The following is a 10229-nucleotide window of genomic DNA, read 5'->3' as shown; positions in this document are numbered from 1 at the left end:
GCTGTTCCTCTTCCCCTTCTGGTACCCCTATAATTTGGATGTTGGAACATTTAAAGATGTTCTAGAGGTTCCTAAGCCTCTCCTCCTTTCTTTGAATTTTTGTTTCATCATATTTTTCTGTTTGGTCATTTTTTTCTTCCTTCTGGTCTGCTCCCTTGATTTGAGTCCCAGTTTCCTTTCCATTACTATTGGTTTCCTGTGCATTTCCCTTCATTTCAATTAGTTTAGCCTTCATATGTTCCTCTAATTTGTGACTAAAATCAACCAGTTCTGTGAGTGTTCTGATCACCAGTGTTTTGAACTGTGCATCTGAAAGTTGGGCTATTTCCTGGTCGCTTAGAGTTATGGGCTCTGGGGCTTTGAGTTCTTCTTGAGCCATGTTTTGGGCTGTTCTTGCCTATTACCTATGAGGAGTGGAGCCTTAGGTGTTCACCAGGGCGGGGCTGCCCAGGTTGCTGGGTTGTGACACTGTATGTGGGGGTGGGGCCAAAGAGGGGCAATAGCGGTCCCCTCTGCTGCTTCCCGCCACTGGGGCCTACATGGTCTGTCTCAATGCTCGCACCTTCACTGGTTTATCTGCTCACGAATGTGTGACCGCGGTCAGCCGGTCGCCTTGCGCCCTCACTGGGTTTGCCCGTTGCTACCCTACACCTGGGATTCGCCCACGGCTGCCTGAGCACCTGGGTTGGGGGATCTTTCCTGCCTGACTTCACTCTGCTGCTGGCTGTGCCCCTCTTACCGGTCTGACTGAAAGATCTGTTGTTGTCAGACTTCCGTATAGTTCAATTTTCTGTGTTTTGGCTGCGTTTTTTGTCACTAAAACTTTGTTGTCTTTAAACTTGGTTGTGCGAGAGGGCACAGTTTTTCCATGTACGCCTCCATCTTGGCGGAAGTTGGATACTAGCTTCTTATTAGACAGATTGTTTGCCAGTACTTTCCCCCATTCTATAGGTTGTCTTTTCATATTTTTTTTCATGAATTGAATGATTCTTTTTCTAAATTAATTTATTTTTTATTGATTATGCCATTACAGTTGTTCTATTCCCCCCTTCATTCCCCTCCACCCTACCCCCGCCGTCCCCACCATTACCCCCCTTTAGTTTATGACCATGTGTCTCAAGTTCGTTAGATTCTATATTTCCCATACTATTCTTGGCCCCCCCCATCTATTTTCTACCTACCGTCTACGCTACTTATTTTCTGTACCTTCTCCCCCTTCTCTTTCTGCCACTCCCCTATTGCTAACCCTCCTTGAGATCTTCATTTCTATGGTTCTGCTCCTGATCTAGCTGTCCTCTTAGTTTGCTTTTGTTTTAGGTGTGGTTGTTAATAACTGTGAGTTTGCTGTCCTTTCACTGTTCATCTTTTTTATCTTCTTTTTCTTAGGTAAGTCCCTTTAACATTTCATATAATAAGGGCTTGGTGATAATGAACTCCTTGAATTTGATCTTATCTGAGAAGCACTTTATCTGCCCTTCTATTCTAAATGAAAGCTTTGCTGGATAGATCAGTCTTGGATGCAGGTCTTTGGATTTCACGACTTGGAATACTTCTCTCCAGCCCCTTCTTGCCTGTAAGGTCTCTTTTGAGAAATCAGCTGACAGTCTGATGGGAACTCCTTTGCAGGTGACTGTCCCCTTATCTCTTGCTGCTTCTAGGATTCTCTCCTTCATTTTAATCTTGGCTAATGTAGTGATGATGTGCCTTGGTGTGTTTCTTCTTGGGTCCAACTTCTTTGGTACTCTCTGAGCTTCCTGGACTTCCTGGAAGTCTATTTCCTTTGCCAGATTGGGGAAATTCTCCTTTATTGTTTGTTCAAATAAGTTTTCCACTGGTGGCTGTTCCTCTTCCCCTTCTGGTACCCCTATAATTTGGATGTTGGAGTGTTTAAAGATGTCCTGGAGGTTCCTAAGTCTCTCCTCATTTTTTTGAATTCTTGCTTCTTCACTCTTTTCTGTTTGGCCATTATTTGCTTTCTTCTGGTCCACTCCATTGATTTGAGTCCCAGTTTCCTTTTCATCACCATTGGTTTCCTGTGCAATTCCATTCATTTCAATTAGTTTTGCCTTTATATGTTCCTCTAATTTGTGGCTATAATCAACCCAATCTGTGAGCATCCTGATCACCAGTGTTTTAAACTGTGCGTCTGAGAGTTTTGCTATTTCTTCATCACTTAGATTTATAGGCTCTGGGGCTTTGGGATCTTCTTGAGCCATTTTTGGTCTGTTCGCACCCGTTAAGTATGAGGAGCGGAGCCTTGGATTCCCAGGTTGCTGGGTTGTGACACTGTATGTGGGGGCATGGTCAGAGCAGGGAAATGGCGACCCCCTCTGCTGTTTCATGGCGCTGGGTGAGGAGCAGAGCCTTATGTTGTTCACCAGGGTAGGCCTACTCAGGTAGCTGGGTTATGAAGCTGTATGTGTAGGTGGGGTCAGAGCAGGGAAGTGGCAGTGCCCTCTTCAGCCTCTCACTGATGGGGCCTGCTGGGTCCCGTCTAACCGCCCACTCCCTCGCTGGTCTATCTGCACAGGAATGTGTGACCACAGTCAAATCTCGGCCCTGCTCCCTTGCTGGTTCCCTGCGGTCGCTTGCTGAGTCGCTCACTAGGTCCACCCGTTGCAACCCCACGCCTGGGATCCATGCATCTGAATCCGTCTGATCAAATTTTCCTGTGTAACCTGTTCCACCAGCTGCTGGCTTCGCCCCTCTTACCGGTCAGGCTGAAGAATTTGTTGTTATCAGACTTCTGAAAAGTTCAATTTTCTGTGTTCTGGCTGTGTTTTCTATTGCTAATATTTAGTTGTCTCTAAACTTGGTTGTGTGAGAAAGCAAGGCATCTTCACCTATGCCTCCATCTTGGCAGAAGTCCATGAATTTCTTTTCATATATTTATTCTTTTCTTTGTGGTACAGAAGCTTTTTAGTTTGGCATAGTCCTACTTGTTTATTTTTGATTGAGCAGCTTGAACTTGTGTCATTATTGCTCTCTTTTTGCTTATTGAAGCTGTCTCATTTGTGTAATTAAAAATAACAATTTTTAATTACACAAATTTATTTATTTTATAATACTTCAATGTTGCAGGTGAAAGTAAGGTCAGTATGAGTCCACAGGATGAAATGACTGCGAAAATATCTAAGTTTCGCTACATAGACAGAGAATGGTATTTTCTTCTTAAAGAGGCAATAGTATAGTGTCCAACAATGCCCAGATCAGACGTGATGTGGAATATAGAGCTCCTTCCATTTTGGGGAGCCACACTTTGTTGGGGACATTGACATAGAGACCTTTGAAGCATATTTAGAGAAAAGCTGTTAGAACAGTGAGAGAATCCATAATCACTTCAAAATAGAGATGGTGGAGAGAACTGTAGACATCTAGCTTAGAAAGAAGACTTCGAGGGAACTTATAACCATCTTAAAAAGTAAAGCTTTATCACTTAAAGTAATAATTATAACTAACCTGTATTTATTATGTGCTCATTAATCCTCACCACAGCTTTATAAGGGAGACACTAGTATTATTCTTCCGTTACAGATGAGGGGACTGAGTCTCAGGAAGATCAGATAAGGTGCCCAAAGTCACGCATGCATTAATGATAGAGCCAGCATTCAAACCAGAATCTATCTATCTCACATCCCAACAAAGGAAAAGGGACTGGGGCTTCTCTCTGTGACTCCTGATGAATAGAATTGGGACCACAGGAGGTATCTCTATACCCAGAGATTTATCTCAGAAAAAAGAAAACTGTCCAACTATGCAGTGGGTTGCCATGGAAGATAATGAATATCCCTCTCCACACAAATTTATCTATTTATTTTTGTTTAATCAAATAATTTAATCAAGTTAACAGTAAGCAGTAAAGGTATAATTACATGGAAGCCTCATATTTTACATGTCTAAATTATTTTTCATTGTCTTTATTTGTAAAGTGTTGATGGTTGGACACACTCTTGAATCTTCTTTCTCGGGATGGAATAAGGTTCCTATTGCTCTGGGGTGCCACTCATGTTGCATTTATGGCTTGTCCAAATGAATTTATAGGCAGTAAGTAGGTGGTTTTGCTGTTGGAGGACCATCGGTCACACAGTAAGGCTAGCCATTCTATTTAGGAGCACCAGGCTTCAACCTACATCAGAGAATGTGTTTTTTGCCACTTATTTCAGTAGTATTATATGTATAACCCATCAGTGACGGCCAAAACACTGCTGTTGTCTTCATAGTCTTTGTTCCCACATTTGTCTTCCCCCGATAATGTGCCAACCCTCACCTCATTTGTCCTGAGGAGAATTCACAGGCAGCCTCAGAGGCCTCAGTGGCCACTGACTTGCGGCAGCCCACACTTCTGGACCTACAAAGTGCTCCATCTCGTGCTGCAGGCCTGGCCCTCCAGGTGCATCACTTTTGTCCCTATATACACTTAATATAGAATCAGTGACACTCATGAGTGATGCCAGAGGGATCTCAGACTTCAGTATGCATGAGCATCACCTGGGAGAGCTTGATAAAACCAGATTCGCTCCCTCACAGTTGCTTCAGAGGGCATGGTGGGGAGGGGATGAGATCCAGAAATTTGTAATTCTGTCAGGCTCCCAAGGTGATACCAATGATTCTGGTCACACACTGAGATTTTTTTTAATCCTAAAATTCTATTGCTTTCTAAAAATGAAACTCTATGGGTTGGACAAAATTTGTGTTACAACCTCTGTCACAGAATTGCATGCATCCTGCACTTAAACCATACATGTTGTTTGCTTGTTTTTTTCTTATTCATGTTACCAATCAATAAGGTATCCTATATGTTTTTAAAGTAATCTTTGGATAGCTGTGTTTTTCAAAAATTTCCAGAGATTGCTAATGCATCAGAGACAGGTCTCCTTCCCTCCCTCCCTCCCTCCCTCCCTCCCTCCCTCCCTCTCTCTCTCTCCCTCCCTCTCTCTTTCTCTCTCTGTCTTAGAAATCCATCTATATTTCTGATAAAGAATGAATAAAAGCAAACCTCATTAAAATATGAGACAAGGGACTGATAAATCTTAGTGACTTCTGATTATTTGAGAGGAAATGTACTTCTCTAAAATGATTCACTCTTCAGCTGTCTAGAGTAGTTCAAAATGGGAAATGAAATTGCTATTGTTTGCCAAGAAATAAGGATGATGACCATACGTTATAGACCCTGTTTTATTTCAATAGCGACAAACTCAGCATTAAATAGTGTTAATTTTTCAGAACTTCCAAACTCTACTCATATATACCTTAAAAGAAGCTTTATTGTTTTTTATTCACTTTTCAATGAGGTAAAAATTGCCCAGTGCCTTTAAAATAGGCAAAACAATCTAAAATCAAATATTAAGGAGAAAAAAAAGAGCTTTCCATAATTGTACCATGGGCCCTCTGCTTCCTGGAGAGCAGCTGACACAATGCCCACAGCTGCTGCTATACTCACAGGACTGTCCCCCGCCAACCTGAACAGCCAGCATCCCCATATAAGAACCGAAAGTGGCTTTTAAGTTGATAAGATAGAGTATAACTGCTGTATTTTATGACATAATTTAGTCGGTGTTCCTTTACAGAGTGCCACTGGCTGGCCAACTTTTAAGTCATAAACATTTGATTGTGGAGTAATTTAATTTAATGATTTGTTTAATCTTCAAATCACAAGAGGCTGTTTTCAAAACACTTTGTTGCCACGTTAATCCATTTTTAACCTATGGGACTAATAACTGATGTTGAATTGCAGTAGAGGGAAAAAATGACAATGACCTTCTTTCTAAAAGAAAAGGCACCTGAACAGAATATCAGATTAATGCAGTGACTCCCCAGATAACAGATACATTTAAACTAGCAAACCTGTAAATCACAAGCATTTTGGCCTCAGCTGGGTACTTCAGTTGAGTAGAGCAGGGGTCACCAGTCCCTGGGGCCACAGACTGGTACTGGTCTATGGCCTGTTAGGAACCAGGCAGCACGACAGGAGGTGAGTGGATTAAAGTCGAGAGTGGCACAGCTGGGCCACAGTAAGGTGGAGAAACTGGCACCCACTGCTGCGGCTGCACCAGCTCATCCAGTGTGGTTCATGTAGGCCCCACCTTGGCCATTTTGATCCACAGCCTCCAGAGCAGCCACCGGGACTTCTCCTTTGGGCCCTGGAAGCTGACCACTACCAAGACCCACATCATGAAGTTGGAAGACATGGAGAAGCTGATGAATTGCATATGCCATCCCTCCCCAAAAAGATATTCAGAGACAGCGTTTTAAGAATCTAGCACTGTTCTGACTTTGGGATTGAGTTCAGTGCTACAGATGGTTAAGATGTACAAACAACTACCAAGGAGTGCTTGATGAAAGAATGACAGGAAAGCAGGACAGAGGGTGGACAGTCCAAGGAGGTTACTAAACCAGACGATTGGACCTATGCAACAGATTACAGGGAACATTACTTGGAGAATTACTCAAGTTAAAGGTTGTGCCGACAACAGATCATATACAGAAATTGAAAGCCAGAGAACAGATTTAGTTTTTTGAAGATATTCTTCTGTTTGAGGATGAACCTCATGATCTTTGGAGTTTCAAGTCTGTGTGAAAATTAGAGTAATGCCTTTCAGTTTTTTCCTGCTACTGTTGAGGGTTTTTTGAGAATTGATGAAGCGCCTATCACAATGAATGACATGAGACTTTACCATGAGGCCAACAAGTACATGTTATGAGAATATATGTCACAAGAGCAAAGTTGCTAATTTAACACATCTTCTGCCTTCCTTCTTCACAGAGCCCAATAAAATGGCACAGTAGTTACCTATCAAGGAGGCAGCAGACACACAAGAAAATGCACCCGTGGAATAGAATGTGACGTACCACATGCTCGCTGTGGAATCTGATGGAGAGCTTGTATGTGTGGACGGGGGTATTTTTGTTATGAGAACTAATTGCATTATCTATGTGCAGATTTTCAGTAGCCTTAAAGAAAAAAAAAAGATTGTTGCAGGAAAAAAATAATAAAGTCAAGACAGAATATCCTGAAATTGCCACATCAACACTTAAAAGCCTGCCTCCATTTCCAACATCCTATCCTTGTGAAGCAGGGTTTTCTGCAGTGACAGCAACCAAAATGAGTTGCGGAGTAGACTGGACATAAGCAACACACTTTGGTGTCACTGTGTCCCATCACCCCCAGATGGGACCGTGTAGTTGCAGGAAAACAAGCTCAGGCCTCCCACTGATTCTGCATTACGGTGAGCTGTATAATTATTTTCTTATATATTACAATGCAATAATAATAGAAATAAATTACATAATATATCATCCCAAAATGATTCTCCTGCCCTGGTCCATGGGAAAATTGTCTTCCATGAAACTGATCCCTAGTGCCAGAAAGGTTGGGGGCCACTGCATTGGAGCACCATCCTGATACAACAGGGTTGTGATTCGATCCCCAGTCGGAGCACAAACAGGAGTCAACCAATGAATGCATAACTAAGTGGGACAACAAATCAATCTCTTCCTCTCTCTCTCTTTCTGTCTCTCAAGTCAATCAATAAATAAAAAGTTAAAATCACAAACACTTTGTATTGAAATATTTCTAAAATGTCTCATAGGTTGTCTTACTATTTTGAAACAGAGCAATGGAACACATTTTAACATCCTTTAATGAATCAAAATAAGTCTTATAAATAAATGTGATTACATTACATAACTGTTTGGTTACCTCAGAGGGTAAAGTTAAGATTTGATTGATTTTTGCCTCTAAAATGCCTTTGGAACTTTACACTATATTAGTCCTTTCATTGAATTTTTATAGTATCACACTTTTCCTTTTCACTTAAATGTGCTGACCACTGTTAATTTTTCCTTCCCTTTTAATTTGCTGTTAAATTTACTGTGTGCTAGAACTCTGGGTTACTAAATTTCCTGGAAGTGTGTGCAAATGAGTAAGGAGAGTCATTCTGAGAATTCTGTGACTCTTTAGCATGTGTCGGGTTTCTGCCATAAGTTTTAGCCTCTTAGGGGGTTTATTTTTGAACTGTTTCTGCTTCTTATCTGTTGTTCTGTAATCAGGTTGCCAGATACATGACGTCTCGTTTAAAAAAGAGTGTGACCATGGTCATGGAATGATGGTCACTAATGTTTGTTTTATTATCATGCTGCTCCAGCCAGGTGAACTCTTTCTGTTCAAATCTACATCTTAGAATGTAGCACCCACAACAGCAAACTGAGTCTGGATAACCTTTCTGTTTACAACCTAGCATCCCTTTATCTCTAAGGAGGGCTTTAGACCTTACAAAATGAAACCAAAATAAAAGAAGAGATGACTTCGGATAGGAGTTCTATAACTCAGCCATTAATACCTCATGAATGGAAAAATGTCCCTAAATTGCAGTTTTTATCTCCCCTAATCTGAGAGATTTGGAAAGCAAAAGAAATAATAGGAAAATATACCTGGGAGTCATGATTCCCAGAGTCATATTACCCTTCTGGGAGTCATGATTCTTCAAAATTCTTTTCAAGTTGTAGGCACACATTCTGTTTGCTGCTTTGAGAAAGGGCTTTCATCAAGTGAAAGTTTTCAGTCTGGCCCTTAAAAGCCTCTAGAGGATGGCTCACCCCCTTCCTCATCTCATTTTCTACTGCTCTCTCTATGCCAGATCAAACCCTCCCTGACTCCCACATCGTTTGCTTCTCTGCCTTTGGAGCATGTGTGAGGTGCTAATATGTGTTTCTCAGAGGGGAGTAGAAAACCAAAGTGGGGAAGCCCCATGGTCAAATAAATCTGGGAAATGTTACATTAATCAGTATAAGACGGGGTATTTTTTTACTATAATACAAAAAATTCAAAACCTTTTAAAACCTTAATGTTCCTTTACATCTCCAAAAAGGGAACGTAGTCCAGAATGAGTACAACCACTCATCCCAGGTGCCTAGGACAGCCCCAGTTTACACCTGGTGTCCTGGCCCAATTAATAGTGTCCTTTTTAGCTTTTAAAATGCCTCATGTTGAGCAATATAGTTTTCCTATATATAGCACTTTCAAAATTAATTTGACCTTCACACCCATTTATCATGGAATACCTCAGTATCCTGTGAACACAATTTGGGAAACATGACCTTTGCCCCACTGTGCTAGTTGTCTACCTCAGTCTCAAATAGTTTACACTCTGGTAGAGTCTTCTCTTACTCCTGGTTCCCCTCCACACTAGAAGTACTTTCTCTCTCTCTGAAAGTCATAATACCTTCTCTAGATCTTTCCCTTGAGACAGCATTTTCTGCCCTATTTTTAATTTAGGGTTCAAGCTTTCATTCCACTACTCTGACATTCGTACTAAAATCCAGGTAGTGTTTCACTTTTTATTCTCTTAAAATGCCAAACTCCAAAACCATCTTTGAATGATTAAACTTAGTTGCACCTTTCTCTCAGTACACAGAGGTAGATCCTTAGTGCAGGTCAAGGCAGCTCCCACCACTGCCCTCTCCTGCCTTCTTGGGAGACCTCTGCTCATTACCCATTCCACCCCCTTTTCTATCTCCCACTTACATACTTAAACATGCTCAAGATTCTCCTGTCTTAACAAAGCCTGACCTCAACTTTGCCCCTGCAGCTACTACCTTACCTTTCTCCCATCTTCACAGTCTAAATCCTCAAGAGTCAAATGGCTCTTTAGACTTACTCTCTTCCCATTCACTTGTCAATCCACTTCCAGCTGCCTTCTGTCTCCAACTCTACACCCAAGCTGCTCACATCAGAGTCACCACTTTTTTTTTCCTAAATCAAATTGAAACTTCTCATTTGGGTTTGAAATGCTCAGATTCTAAAAAAGTTTCCTTCTTTATACTCTCTTAAGAAGTGCCCAAAGTTCCTCCAAAATTTGAACTTAGTATTACCATATGATCAGGTAATTCCACTTCTAAGTAGTATATACTCAAAGGAATTGAAAGCAAAAAACCCACAGGAATACTTGTACATTGATGTTTGTAGCGGCATTATTTAATAGTCAAAGGTACAAGGAAGCCAAATCTTCATCATGGAGATGAGTGGATTATCAAAATGTGGTGTATACATTCAATGGAGTATTGTTCAGTATTAAAAGTGAATGAAATTTTGATACATGGCACAACATGGATGAAGCTAAAGGACATTGTGCTTGGTGAAATAAGCCATACACAAAATGATAAATATTCTACAGTTCTACTTATATGAAATATCTAGAACAAGCAGATTAATAGAAACAGAAAGTAGAATA

At 41.1% G+C, this 10229-nt stretch overlaps 2 pseudogenes; one reads left to right on the top strand and one right to left on the bottom strand.

Moving 5' to 3' along the window:
* Positions 1-3917: 3917 nt before the first annotated feature.
* Positions 3918-4771, bottom strand: LOC119042735 (NADH dehydrogenase [ubiquinone] 1 alpha subcomplex subunit 12-like; annotated as a pseudogene).
* Positions 4772-5414: 643 nt separating this feature from the next.
* Positions 5415-6577, top strand: LOC119042734 (TIP41-like protein; annotated as a pseudogene).
* Positions 6578-10229: the final 3652 nt, after the last annotated feature.

The sequence above is a fragment of the Artibeus jamaicensis genome, unplaced genomic scaffold (genome assembly GCF_021234435.1).
Source record: "Artibeus jamaicensis isolate MK-2021 breed Jamaican fruit bat unplaced genomic scaffold, CSHL_Jam_final contig_923, whole genome shotgun sequence".
Taxonomy (NCBI): domain Eukaryota; kingdom Metazoa; phylum Chordata; class Mammalia; order Chiroptera; family Phyllostomidae; genus Artibeus; species Artibeus jamaicensis.
Note: the sequence above shows the minus strand (reverse complement) of the source record. Positions and strands in the feature narration are given on the sequence as shown.